This window comes from Nannospalax galili, unplaced genomic scaffold, assembly GCF_000622305.1.
Source record: "Nannospalax galili isolate Female #2095 unplaced genomic scaffold, S.galili_v1.0 scaffold3, whole genome shotgun sequence".
Taxonomy (NCBI): domain Eukaryota; kingdom Metazoa; phylum Chordata; class Mammalia; order Rodentia; family Spalacidae; genus Nannospalax; species Nannospalax galili.
Window position 1 is genome coordinate 1474887 of NW_008351466.1, and position 14688 is coordinate 1489574.

General features: G+C 40.0%; 1 protein-coding gene across 2 annotated transcripts in view; it reads left to right on the forward strand.

Annotated features, from left to right (window-relative positions):
• The first annotated feature begins 13626 nt into the window (after positions 1-13626).
• Sytl4 (synaptotagmin like 4) overlaps positions 13627-14688 on the forward strand; it is a 56039-nt gene continuing 54977 nt past the window's right edge. The window contains exon 1 of one of the 2 annotated variants that reach the window (XM_008848348.3): positions 13627-13748. The gene's annotated coding sequence lies outside the window, so the exon portion shown is untranslated. The remainder of the gene's footprint in view (positions 13749-14688) is intronic. The other variant, XM_029553630.1, reaches the window with a different exon arrangement.

The following is a 14688-nucleotide window of genomic DNA, read 5'->3' on the forward strand; positions in this document are numbered from 1 at the left end:
AGAATATCATGTAGTAAGTGCTGTGTCAGAAACAGATAAAGGGTGCTACAGGGTAATGGAAGACTTGATGAATGGCACTCACTCTAGGGGCATGTGGGGAAGGCTTTCCACAGGAGGTCAGATGTGAGTTGAAGGAAGGGTAAAGATTAGCCTAGATGTCTGGGTACACTAACTTGACTCGATAGGCCTTAACTTAAATGACAGAATGTGTGAAATTCGGTTGGGGGTAGGCTATAGGATTGTGCGAATAGGGGAGGGTGTATAAAGATGATTAAGATGTTGTATAGGAAATACAACAAAATTCAATAAAAATATAGAAAAAAGATTAGCCTAGAGAAGATAAAAGGATGGTGGAAGATACTAAAAAATTTTAATGTTCAGAAAAAAATGCAAATCGTTTAGCTGGCTGACAGCCAAGTGGTCAAGAACAAAGACTAGGAGAAGACTTGCAAAATAGAGACAGATGACAAAACTCATTCCAAGCCAGGAAAAAGACCATTTGTAAGAGCTATTGGGAGCCATTGAGTTTCTCCATGATCCAGTTTGGGTTTAGGGAAGATTGCTTTGGCAGCAAAGTGGAAAATAGACTGGAAGCAGGCTAACAGATCAGATGCTATTGCAGCCTAGGTGAGAGATGATTACAGTCTAAGAGCAGTGACCACAGAAATGAATGCAGGCTCTATGTAGGTGCTGAGAACAACAGAATCACAGGACCAGTTAGGTCGGGGAACAATTTTTGCCTGATGTTATTGGGTAGGTGATAGTGCTCCTCACCGGGGTGGAAAACACTGGAGACAAAAGAAGTTTGGAATGAAGATGAAGTTTAAACTTAGTGAAAATTGAATTTGAAGTGGTTGTCATAATTGACTTGAGGATAGGTAACCATTAAATATGAGTCCGAAGATCAGAACAAAATTTAGTGTAGAGATTCAAGACAGAGGATTATCGGGGGGAAAATGAAGCTGTAGGAAAGCATGCAACTATGTAACAAAAGAGATCAGGGTGAATGATATTCCCTTAGCGTGATTCTTCATTTGTGTCACCTATGAGTGGAATTCCTTAACCAACTGCTGTGGTTTGAGCATGGTTTGAGTGTGTCCTCCAAAAACTGATGTGTTGGACTCTTGGTCTTCAGGGTGTCAATATTATGAGGTGATAGAACCTTTAAAGATGGGGCCTGCTGGAAGGTCATCAGGTCTGGGGGCATTAAAAGGCTTGAGGGAAGTTCTCTTAGGACCTTGACAGTTCTCATTGGAGAGTTTTTACAAAGAATGTGCTTGGCTTCTCCCTCCCTTTTCTCTGGCTTCATGTCTTGCTATATGATTCTCTCTCTCTCTCTCTCTCTCTCTCTCTCTCTCTCTCATTCATGCACTTGTCATTCTGATGTCATCTGCCATGATACCTTCATCAGAGCTGAGCAAATGCTGGCACTATTTCCTGAGCCTTCAGTACTATGAGCTGAATAGTTTTTTTTTTCTTTATTAAGTATCCAGGTTCACATACTTCATTATAGCAATGGAAAACTAATACATTAGCATATATAAAACACTTCTATTAATATCTATTCTTTTATCTTGTTTTTCTTACAAAATGACATCAGTATATACATTATTTTGTTTATATGACCCATTGTATTTTGGTAACTCAGAGTTTTACAATAGTTTTATTTGACAATTTAGTTTAAAATGAAAATTTTAAATTCAAGTACTAAAATCAAGGTTTGCATCTCATACCCAATTCAAAATTTTTCCTATAGTCCCCAATGTCTAGTGTGGCTTACTTAGAGATATGACAGATCCTCCAGAGAAGAAAAAGTGACTTGATTTCTTCCTTCATTCTCGTTTCATCTCCTCCTCTACTTGACCTAATGAGAACTCCTAGTTGTGGGTAGGAATAGGTGACTCTTAAAGGGAGGGTGACTGTGTTAGCTCTCCATTGCTGTGACGAAGTACCTGAAAGAAACAACTTAAAGTGTAGTTTCAGACATTTCATTCCATGGTCACTTGGGTCTTTTGCTCTGAGCTCGTGTATAGTAAGGCAGAATATTCTGATGATAAGCAAATGGCTGACTTTATGGTAGAGAGGAGGCTAAGAGAAAAAAATACAAGAAAGGTTCAGGGACAATATATACCATTCAAAACGCATGCCTCCAATGGTTTACTCTTTTCAATTAGGCCCCAACTCCTAATAGCCCATGTAACTATGAACTCACCAGTGGATAAGCACAGAGAGGAAGTTGGTGCCCCCACGACCCAATAACCTTTCTATAGCACCACCAGTTGGGAATCAAGCTTTCAACATGCGAGTCTTCTAGGGGGATACTTCATATCCAAGCCACAACAGTGAAAAACTTAAGTCGTGTTGGTATAGTACAGCTACCAATAGATTTTGTGAAGTAAGTACCCCAAAATACCTTTGCTTGTGATAGGCTTTCAGTTTGTTCAGAAACTGTCTCTGTTCCTTATCACTATAGTGGACATCTATTCTCTATACAATTCCATGATAGAAACCGTGTATGAACTGACTGTCTTCCCTTTCAGCTCTTGTCGACACACCTTTCTTCCTATGGGATTCCCAATTTATGTTCTCATTGCCAAATACCCACAGGGGAGAGTAGAACCTGCCTGGCCCCTAGAAAACAGTCCATGGGAACTCTAGATCCTTTTGTTTGCCCTGCCATTGTGAGTTCCTTCAGCTAGTGTTCTGCTTCAGACTTCTTCAGTACAAGTCAAGTACACTATTTTATTTTTCCCCAAATACCAAAGGGTACATGTATGGTTCTGCCACGAACTTTCCCTACTTTAGTGGTAATATAGGCACATGCAAAAATTGCTGTAGCACAGCAAGCTTCCAACTTGGAATTAGAATGCTAATTTCCCCCTTCGAAAGGTTTAATTGAGATTTTTATTTTGCCTGGCTTGAGCAAGGAACGATAGCTGCTTTCTACTCCCATGAGCTCCCTTCAAAAAATTGTATTTGTTCTTCAAGTTAATCTCTAGAATTATTTTATATAGTCTGGAGTTGAGTGGTGGGGATTAATAATTGAGATACCAATTTGGCTATTTCTTAGTGAGTTCTGTGAGAATCTATTTAGCAACTTTCTTTAGACTGGAGTGGTACTCTTAGAATTTGGAAAACTGAAGTCTCTGAATGCAATTGAACCTCTATTCATTACTGCGAAAGCTCACAGAGGAATAAAACCCAGTCAGCAGAAAAAAAAAAAAAGAATTGAGGCCTTGGTCAAAACTTTAGGACAGAAAAAAGTACCATTGAACATCATTTTGCCTATATTTGTAGCAATATAAATACATATGTATTTTTGTACAAACGTATATTGTGTGTATGTTTATAAATAAATGACATATTTTCTTATTGCTGAGCAGTAACACAGACAACTTCTTAAGAATATGGAAGTCATGTTGTCTGGCTTCAAATCCTGAGTTAACCAACCATTTGATCTCTCCATGCCTCTGTTCCTTTATCTGTAAGGATAATAATATCTGTATCAGGATTTTTATGAGAAGTGGATATGTATATATGTGCATCTGTTTTTTGGTCTTAGATTAGTACCTTAGACCAGTATTTAGAATAGTAGTAGTACTATGTAGACTTAATATTAGGACTTTCATTTTATTTTTCATTGACTAACAACATAAGTCCCATGCAGACAAGATCTTTGTTGTTATTTGTTACTGAGTTTTCAGCTCCTAAAATGTCCATATAATAGGTGCTAATAAGTGCCGTAGTGTCTGCAGACTTCTTATGAATAAACTAACGTGACAATTAAACTTTTAATATTAAGGTGGAGCAGAAATAGTGAAATCTGAGAATATTAAGAAACACAACTACAGGATATTGGTGAATTGGGAGGCCATGCCATAATGTTTCAGATACCATAGGTGAGGGGTAAGTGGGAAACAGTGCCAAACATTGGTAGAGAGTCAAGAGAAAATTAAACTAAAAAGAAATCATTACATTTGATAACAGAACCTCCATGTTTTTGCTTTCATATCAGGGTACGTGTTACTTTTCTTTTCTTGAAATATATTTTTTATTAAAATGAATGACCACTCAGCATAAATCTTTGAAAACACATCTTGAAAGTGTTCATCATGAATTACCAACCCCCAGAGAACAAATCGGTCCAGCACTTACCTAGTCTTGGCCAGAATCACAAAGGACTCATCCTCAGTATGATTCAGTACAGGTTTCCCTGACCTGGACTCTCCTCTTGACTAAAACAACAAAACCTGCTGTTTATGTCTTCATGACACTCTCCTTCCTAAGAACATCTTTCTCCTTTCCTCCCACCTACTTTTAAAAGTATAATTACACTATACAAAGTACTTTTATAACTTAAGAGTAAAAAGACAATCCAATTAAAAGTGGACAAGTGATGTGAACAGATATTTTTTTCAAAGATGATACTACTAATGACTGAAAGGCACAAGAAAAGATGTTTGACATTATTAGTTTTAAGGAAATGTAAATCAAAACCACAATAAGATGCCATTTCTTGCTGACTGGGAAATCTGTAGTCTGTAATCAAAAAGACTAATCAAAGATGTACAGAAATTAGAATCCTCACATTTTACCCTTGGGATTTTAAAACAGGGCAGCCACTTTAGAAAACAGTCTAGAATCCTCAAAAGAATATAGAGAGTTACAATATAAACTAGCAATTCTATCTCTACATACATATATGCGTGTTTTGAAAACAAAAATATTCATTAAAAAGTTACCATAAGAGCCAAATATTGGAAACATTAAAATGTGCATCTTATAAACAAAGTGTGTTGTGTCTGCAAGAGGAGTTTTGTTCAACTAGAAAAAGGACTGAAAACTAGTTAAACTATAGACGTCACCAAAAATGGCAGAGTAGAGAATTCAAGAGTTTTGTGAATGACTGTAGTTATATACTAGTTAAAACTCAAATTTTTTAATATGGCTCACAAAAAGTCTTCTGAAGTTCTAACCCTTACCCATGTGTTATGAGTTGAATTTTATATCCTAAAATTCATGTTGAAGTCTTAACCCTCAGTCCCTCAGAATATGTTCCAATTTGGACTATTGCAAATGTAATTAGGTTAGGTAAGCTAATTTGAATGGGCCCTAATCTACTACATTTGATGCTTTTATTAAAGGGGAAAATTGGGATACAGACACACATAGAGAGAACACCTCATGACGGTGAAGGTGGAGATCAGGGCAATCTTTCTAGAAGCAAAGAAGTACCTGAAACTGCCAGAAAACCACTAGAAGCCAGAGAGGGCATTAAATAGTTTTCTTCACATTCTTCAGGAGGAGCTAACCTCACATACAGTGTGATCTCTGACTTGTAGTCTCGAGAACTTTGAGAAAAATTTCTGTTGCCCAAGTCACTCAATTTGTGGTCCTTGGTTATGGCAGCCCTGAAAACCAACACACCATCTTTTTATACTCACCCATCATCATTTTTTCTTGATAAATTTATCCTATTGCAATGCCTCCTTCATAGTTCCCTTGTACATATATAATAGAATGTATATAAACATACATAGAAATGATCAAGACCAAGTCTGAGACAGTGAAAACCCCTAGATGGAAAACACAGAGTGCTTTGATCATATCATCAATGCTTAATATTTTTCAATATCTATTTTTATTGAATTTTGCACATTTCATACAGTACACCTTAGTCATATTTAGATCCCCTCCCCTATCTAAACTCCCCCAGCCCTGGACCAGATTTCATGCATTCTGTCATATATGTTATGGCCTATCAAGTCTGTTTCCTTGTGGTCATAAAGCACTCTTGGCTCTGACAATCTTTCCACCCCCTCTCCCACAATGGTTCCTGAGCAATGGGTAGGTGAGGAGTTCTATCCAGGGATATGCACTCTGCAGTCTCTTATTCTCTATGCTTTGGCCAATTGTGGCCTTCTGTGTTAATTGCCCTCTGCTGCATGTGGAATTTTCCTGTTGAATGGTGAGAGCTGAGATATGCATTGGTATTCTGTCTATCCTCTGTTCCAGTCTATTCTGTGAGCCTTGAGTGTAGAGGTTCCACTGTAGTTGTGTCACTTAAAGCAAGGCATCTCACAGACACTTATTTTCTGTGTTTGACCAGTTGTCGAACTCTGTAATAGTCTCCATCTGCTGCAAAAAGAAGCTTCTTTGATGATCGGTGACAGGTACACTTTCTGTAAATATAAAGATCCATATTTAGCACACAGTAAGAAATTACGTTTGTCTAAGGATGTGACAGGGTTTTCTCTAGGATCTATGACGTCTCCAGTCATGTGTATTTGGCTTTATTTACAGTGCCACACATGTGTTCCCTCCTGTCGAGTGGGCTTTAACGTCCAATTAGATAGCTGTTGATTACCTCCAAGATTAAAGTGCCACTGCTGTACCACTATAGTTTGTTGAGCTGGACATTGTTGTGGTTATTAAGCTTTAAAGCTGGGGTTGGACCACTGATTGATTTTCTACCTTAGTAGCTTGCATAGTATCCTCCAGAACTATGAGAGCTAGTCTTCAGGGAGGAGGCTTTCAGGTCAGTTCCAGCTCCATTGCTCCAAGTACTGTGTCTAAAGAATGTTCTGTATTCAGTAATAGGGTCTTGCCTTCAAGTTCTGTGAGGTAATCAAGGACTGGGGAAACAGCCTGTGTTATTTTAGGAGTCTCTTGGACTACCCTGACCAACAACTCGAAGGTAGGCTTCTCCTGTCTGGTACTGTGTTCCTTGTTATAGAGCCTTCAGGTATACACATGCACTCATATTCACATATTGTATGTGTATTGGGGGGGGAGGTTGAGCCATTTCCCTCTGGCTTTCATACCACCTAAGCTTTGTTTATCTCTCCTCTCTCTCTCCCTTACAAAAAAAAAAATAACATTTCTTTTCTTATTTATTTATTTATTTATTTATTTTAAATTTTTAAAATTTAATAACCACACAATTAGAAGAAGCATATCATTACAGTTTTAACATATTCAGTAACACATTCCAGAGCAAGGATACATCTCTTTCAAAAGTGGCTTTAAAATTTATGTTCACAGTTGAATTAGTATAGTTATACAATATTGAGGATCCTTAGTACCTGCCTATGGATATAAAGTCATCAGGTAGATTTCACTGGTAATGTTTATCACCTCTACTATTTAACATGAAGTAAAATTTAAAAAATTTTTAATAACTACGTGATTAGAAGAAGCATTTCATTACAGCTTTAACATATCCAGTACCACACTCCAGAGCAAGAATACATCTCTTTCACAAGTGGCTATAAGTTTCTAGGTTCACAGTTGAATTAATACAGTTATACAATATTGAACTCAGTATAAGCCCTGTAAGACATAAAATTGAATGAGTTTTTAACCTTTAAAAAAGATCGCTATTTCATTTTATAATATATTGTTCCTTGCAGAAAGACTCATTGTTTTTGCTACTAACACTGAGATGTTGGTACATGAATCTCTAATCTGTATGTATCTGATAATTACCAGTCATAATCGGTTGCACTCAGATCCTTGGCACCTTGTGTATGTCTATAAAGTCATCGGGTAGATTTCAATGGTAATGTTTATCACCTCTACTAATTAACATGACATAAATTTCCATGCTTCCTCCTCAAATATATTTTTTAAAAATTGTTGATTTTTTTGTGTGTGTATTAGATAGGCTGACTAGATTCACCAGATGGACAAGTAGTGGGGAATGGCTGGGGGTGCTGACAACACAGCAGACAGTAGCAGGGATATCAGAGTATAAGGGCTCTAGACGGGGGAGGGAGGCTATGGGAGGGTGCCATCTGGGAAGTGGGTGTATAGTTGAATAAGATGGTTTGGGATGTTCTGTGTGATATACCAATACCTGATTTTTTTAAACTTAGGATTGGCATATCCTTGTTAAATATGTTGTTTAAAATATTTTTATTGAGTTTTTGCGCATTTCATATATTGGGACTTAATCAAATTTAGACTCTCTCCCCATCCACACCCACATCTGCTCACTGGGTTTCATGCATTCTATCATATATGTTAAGTCCTATTCAGTCAAGCATTTGTACTCAGATGTCCGTTGGTGCAAGTTCATCCACTGGAGTCTAGTCAGCCTATCTAGGACACACTCTTAAAGAAGATATACTCTCTCTTACCCAGTAGCAATAAGTCGCCAATAATTCTTTGGCTAGGGTTAGGACATGCTGCCAATTTCTCTCATTCTATGCCGGGTTTTTGTCTGATTGAGTAGGCATGGGTCTTGTGCATTCTGTCACCATTGTTGCAAGTTCATATGAGCAACTTCCAAGTGGCTTCAAAACCTCTATGTTCATGCACCAGTCCTTGCTCTTATAGTCTTTTCGCCCCCCTCTTCTGCAATGGTCCCTGAACCATGGGTGGGTGAGGCTTAACATAGGAGTCCTATCCAGAGACACACATTCTGCAGTCTCTTATTCTCTAAAACTTGGCCAGCTGTGGCCTTCCTTTGTACATCACACTCTGTTGTATGAAGACGCTTCACTAGTGAGAGTTGAGGAAAGTATTAGTATTCTCTCTACCTCCTGTTCCACTATGTTCCATGAGCCTTAGGTGCAGAAGTTCCACTGTAGATGTGTTACTGAGGGCTGGGCATCTCAGACATATATTCTGTTTGTGATCAGTTGTAGAACTCTGTAATAGCGTCCATCTATTGCAAAAAGAAACTTCTTTGATGAGTGGTGTACAGCATACTTGTCTGTAAATATAAGAATCCACATTTAGCATATGGTAAGAAATTTCATTTGTCTAGAGCTATGACAGATGTACAGTTTTCTCTAGAATCTATGACCTCTCCAACCATGTGTATTTGGCTATATTTACAGTGCCACCCATGAGTTCCCTCCCATTGAAAGGGATTTAAGTCCAATTAGGTAGTTGTTGATTACCCCTTAGATAAAAGTGCCACTACTGAACCAACAGAGATAGTTTGCTGTGCTAGCCATTGTGGTTATTAGGCTTTGCAGCTGGGTTGGGTCATTCATTGATTTTTCTCCCTTAGCAGTTTGCATAGTGTCTTCTAGATATATGAGAGCTAAACTTCATGTAGAAGCCTTCCATGTCAGTTCCTGCTCCATTGCTCCAAGTCCTGTGTCCAAAGTATGTCCTGTCTTCAGCAGTAGAGTCTTACCTTCAGGTTCTGGGAGGTAATCAAGGGCTGTGGCAATAGCCTGTGTTCTTTTGGGAGTCTTTTGGACTACCCTAACCAACAACTTGGGGAGGTGTGTCCTGTCTGACACTGTTTCTTGTTATATAGTCTTCAGGTATACACATGCTCAGATATTGTTCAGCTATTTTATGTGTATTTTTTTGGGGGGAGTTGGTTAATACATTTTCCTCTGGCATTTTATACCACGTAACTTTTATTTATCTCTCCTTTCTCTTTCTCCCTGTCTAACCTCCTTCCTGCCTTCCCAGTTTAAGCGCTCCCATTTTCCCTTGATGATATCTGTCTCCTATTATCCCTCTTCCCTTGAGTTCCTTCTTCCCTTCACCCCATGGTTCCCTGTGTGTCCTTCCTTCCAACCTTCCCAGCTGAGTACCCCCATTTTCCACATTTCCCACTTGGTAACATTTGTTACCTACTATCCCCCTCTCAGGGTCTTTCTTTCCTTTTACCTCTGTGGTTCCTATCCATTTTCCTGGCTCCCGCTGTTACATCAGGATATATACTCACATGTAGGGGCTTGGTGCTAAGATCCACAAATAAGGGAGAACATATGTCTTTTGTTTTTCTGAGTTTGTGTTACTTCACCTAGTGTAACAGTTTCTAGTTCAATCCGTTTACCTGCAAATTTCATAATCTCATTTTTCCTTACTACTGAGTAGAACTCCATTGAGTAGATACATCACATTTTCATTATCCATTCATCAGTTGAGAGACATTTAGCTTGTTTCCATTTCTTAGCTACTGTGAAAAGAGCAGCAACAAGCATGGATGTACAGGTATCTCCATAGTAAGATGAATCCTTTGGGTATATGTCAAGGAATGGTAAAACTGGATCATGTAGTAGATTCATTTTTAATTTTTAAAGAGTTCTCCACACTACTTTCCATAGTGGTTGCATGAGTTTGCATTCCCACCAGCAGTGAAATGAGTGTTTCCTTTTCTCCACAACCTCACCAGCATTTGGTGTCTTTTGTTCTCTTGATCTTAACCAGTCTTGACTGTGGTAAGATGAAATCTTAAAGTGGTTTTGATCTGTGTTTCTGTAATGATTTTTGGTGTCATCAAAGCCATATATATTCATAAGAAAGTTGAAAAATACAGAAAAGTGAGAAGAAAGCAAAAATTTCCATCAGTTTTGTTGCTTACAAATATTCACTATTTTTATTTTATGTATTTACTTCTAATATTTTTGCAAATGTTACATTTCCATTGTAGCAATCATATTTTATATTAAATGTATCTTGATTTCAATTACTACTATAGTCTAAGCATTTTTGTTATTATAAAGTGTGGAAATATCAGTTTGACTGACTATATACTATTCCATTTGCAGGACTGTATAGTAATTACTTAACCATTGACCAATCTTTTTTCTCAGCATTTAAAAAGTTCTGGGAAATACTGGAATTAACATAGTGAATTAAAACTCTGTGTCCATCTCTGTTTCCGCAGGATTCATTCATTATACAATTGTTACTGAGGGATTACTATGTTCTATGTACTATTCTAGGTGCCAGATCTCTGCCTTTAGTGACATATTGACATTTATTGAGATAAAGAACCTTGGAGGAAAAACAAATTTAAGAGCCAAGGTGATGGGTACAGCTTTGGTTGTGTTGAGTTTGAGGCAGCTGCAGGACAGCTAAGTGGAGATGTAAAGAAACAGAGTTCCAGATGTAAGACTTCAAATCTTGGTCTCCAATACTGTAGTGCCCACCTGTAGCTAAGGGAGACAACCTGCTATTATTCTAAAATGATGGATAAATTTGTTTTCTCCCCCTATCTAGAAGCCTTTGAGAGGGAACTGACACTGATTCTAACCACTCCAACAGTTATCAAAATACGTGAAAGCAAATCCTAAATCCATCACTCTAGAGTCCAGCCTTGGAAGACAAAAGAAAAATGAGGAGGAACCCAATAGAGGGATGCTTTTGGAAGCCCTTGTCAAGAAATTCCAATGGACTCATATGAACATTTGAAAATTGCCCTGTTCTGACTTTTTTCTAGTTCCCTGTCTAGAATTTGTAATGCTAATTACTCTTGCCTTTACTTCTCCTTCACATCTCCTATTCACGACTCAAGGACTTTCTTTTCCCCTTAGAGATAAGAGTTATGCAATTTGGGAGTCTTTTAGATAGACCCACTGAAGGGGTACTCCAATTGCCTCACCCTGCATCCCTGGTCAGTGTCGAAGAAGCCAGAGCGGTCTGTGTCCCTATTCCATATTGGCAATTTGGGTAACCTCTTCAGAGGATGGTGTGATAAGAATAGGAGGTAGGAATTGGCTAGGCAGTTAGGGTAAAAAGACCCCAAAGAAAAGTAGCCAGTTTCTTGGCTAAAAGTCAAAATGTCCTTGGGACTGTTAGCAACATACTCTGTTCCAAATGGCCAAAAATGTCGAAAGTATTTGGGAGCTTGTATGTAATCCTTAAAAGATTTTAGGGTTACCTCTTCAGAGGGGGGACTGTTGGAGGGGAGGGAGTGGGCATGGATTTGATCAAAACACCTTATATGCATGTATGAAATTCTCAAGTTTTTGTAAGAGTGGGGATATATGGGAGGAGTTGGAGGGGAGGGATTGGGCAAGGATTTGATCTAAACACCCTATATGCATGTATGAAATTCTCAATAAATTATTTATTTAAATAAAGAAAACAGAGCTCAATATAGCTGAGTAGAATTACAGAATTACAGTTGTGGTCATATAGATAGTAATTAACATTAAATAAGTGAAAGTGATCGTTTAGAGAGAACATATTTATCGTCACTCTGAGATTGCCTGATTTTCAAAGGTCAGATAGCAAAACATGAAACCTTTATGGAGATAGAGAAGGCAGAAGACTAGGAAGAAAAGCAAGACAGTATGATGTCACCGATACCATAGGAATCATTTCAAGAACGAAATGCTTAACAGGGCTGAATGTAGGGAAGAGGTCAAGCAAGATAAGGACCATCAATGCTTTGTTTATTTATCAAAGGATTTATTGGCATAGATCACTGGTTTGCTAACTAGTTAAGCTCAGCTTCTATGGGGGAAGGAAAACAGGCTGAGCATTAAGAAATAAATGGGAAGTGGAGGAGTTAAAATAGCAGATGTGCCTTATCTATAAAGTACGTTTTCAACAAGTTTTCCCTTAAAGAGAAGTTGTAGAGACCTTACATGTCAGTAGGATATATATAAATTGTGATGACAGGTGAGATGTTAACATCTTTCATGGCTCATGTGAGGCAAAGGACAGAGATGAAGGGGGAAATATGAGCAAACCCAAGCATTTGAAAGTGTGCTGATGTACATTACTCACATGCATCAAAAGTGATCCTTAAGCAGTATATGTATGTTCCTGTTAGTAGTTATGAAAGTCCTTGTTTCGTGATTACTCTGTCATCGTGAAATATTTAGAAAACACCCCACAAAGCAGTTTGCTAAATAATCACATTATTGGGGCTGGAGAGATGGTTCAGTGGTTAAGAGCACTGACTGCTCTTGCAGAGGATCCCGGCTTGATTCCCAGCACCCACATGGCAGTTACAATCAGTCCTTAAGTCCAGTTCCAGGGGAATCTGAAGCTCTCTTCTTACCTCCATGGCATTGCAGGACATGGGTGCACTCACATACATGCAGGCAATACACTCATACACATAAAATAAAAGTAATAAATAAAATATTTAATTAAAAATCACATTATTGTTTAATTAGCTCTTCTTTAATTTCTAGTGAGTTGAATATTTTAACCAGTTGGGCTGTGAGTGTGAATTTCATCTATATCCTTTGTCTAAACCGCTTCTATTTTACATAGATAACAAAAAGCCAAAAGTTAGTCACAATGGCCCGTATTTTGTCTTTCCCCAAATGAAGTGAGACTCTTCTTTCCTCCTTTTTTATGTGCCCCCCATTACTCTCTCCCGTTCCCTTCCACTCCAGGTGATCACCTTCCTTTTCCCACCTAATCACGTTTCTACTTCTTCCCCCAACCCCTTTCTTTTTGATGATCTGGTGAGCTTCATTCGGGTCACTTACGGGGTCCATGTGAGCGATTATTTACAAAAGTAGCATGGGTAACTAACCAGTGGCTTCACCTTTGAGGAAGTTATCTTTGCCTCTCCCAGTGAGACTCTTATTTTCTTGGAAGTTCTTGACAGTTGGACAACTTTTGGCTTAGCTGAACAAAGAGGTACGTGGTGGTTTTGTTTTTTTTTTTAAACTAAACATTTATGAGTGTAACAGCAGGTAGAAACAAGCAGGGGAGGAGGAGGTACATCTAGTCTTGGATCCGGTAGCTGTCTCGTAACCCAGGAGGACATTTTTCCAGTACCTTAACACTTGGCACTCTTTACTGTGCTCGGCGGCCCCTGCTGAGGATCCTGGAGCTCCGCACGGCTCCTTTAAGAGTGCAGCTCCTCCCCGCTCCAGGGAAAGTTGCAGCTTTTTCCGCCTCCCGGGAGGGTGAGAAGGGCCGGCGGGCCAAGCAGGGCTGAGGTCTTCTTTGGAGCCCGAGACCCTCCCCTGCATTGAGCACCCGGACCTTGGTTCTCCGGTGGCACCTGTTGCTGGCGACAGGTAGGTCCGCAGCCGGTGGCCTAGCGCCCCCTCGCCCTCTGTCCGGGACTTCCCGGGCCCTAGCCCCGCTTCGGCGTAGTGTGCCCACCCGTGTGCCGGACGCTCCCAGCGCCCGGGCTCCGCGGTCCGTGTTCTCGGTCCCCAGCTGCCGCGGCCCCTCTGCCATGTCGGCGTCTCAGGACCGCACCCCCACGCACTGCCTCGGGTCCGCTGGGCGGTCCCCCGCCACTTTCCCTTCTCTCGGCTGCTTCTGCCCACTTCCCGGGACAGTGTCTCTCGGGGTGCCGCCTCTGCCAGGGTAGCCCCGGCCCCGCGAGTCCAGTCTTTCCCGCTAGCTCGGCGCTCCGGCAGAGCTGGCCCGGGAGCGCTGTGGGACCGCGCTGCTAGCTGAGCGCCCCTGAACACGGCAGTAGCCTCTTAGGCTGTTTCCCGCACCGCTTGGCTGTCCTGCAGGTTCTCTGGCTCGGCCAACACAGTGTTCTAATTTCAGATCTCTAGGCTTCTGATTCTCTGACCTCATCTCTCCACCACAGGTAGAGGGTAAAGGCCGCCAGGCTCTGAGTTCTGCCTCAGTGGGCTCCCTTTGGGCGTGGGGCTGGAGACCCAGCTGTGTGCTTTGGAGCTGAACTCCTCTGTCTTGTCTTTTTCCAAGCAGGCTGTGGTGATTTGGTCCTGGAGGAAAGGGACTCCAGCCTGTATGGAACATTGGAGAAGATGGAGGGTGGGGAGGGAGAAGTTGACGGTGAGATAATTCGGTTAAAATTCAGGTAGCTAGAAAAAAGTGCTGTTTTTTATTAATCAATCGTTTCTTTCCCTAGTAGGTTCCTTCTTCAAGACAAGACGACCTAGAATCACACAGTACAGTTTTTGGTAGTATTCTGTACATTTGTGGGAAAAATTAGACTCCAGTACATTCCTGGCCTCCCCCCTCATTTTTCTC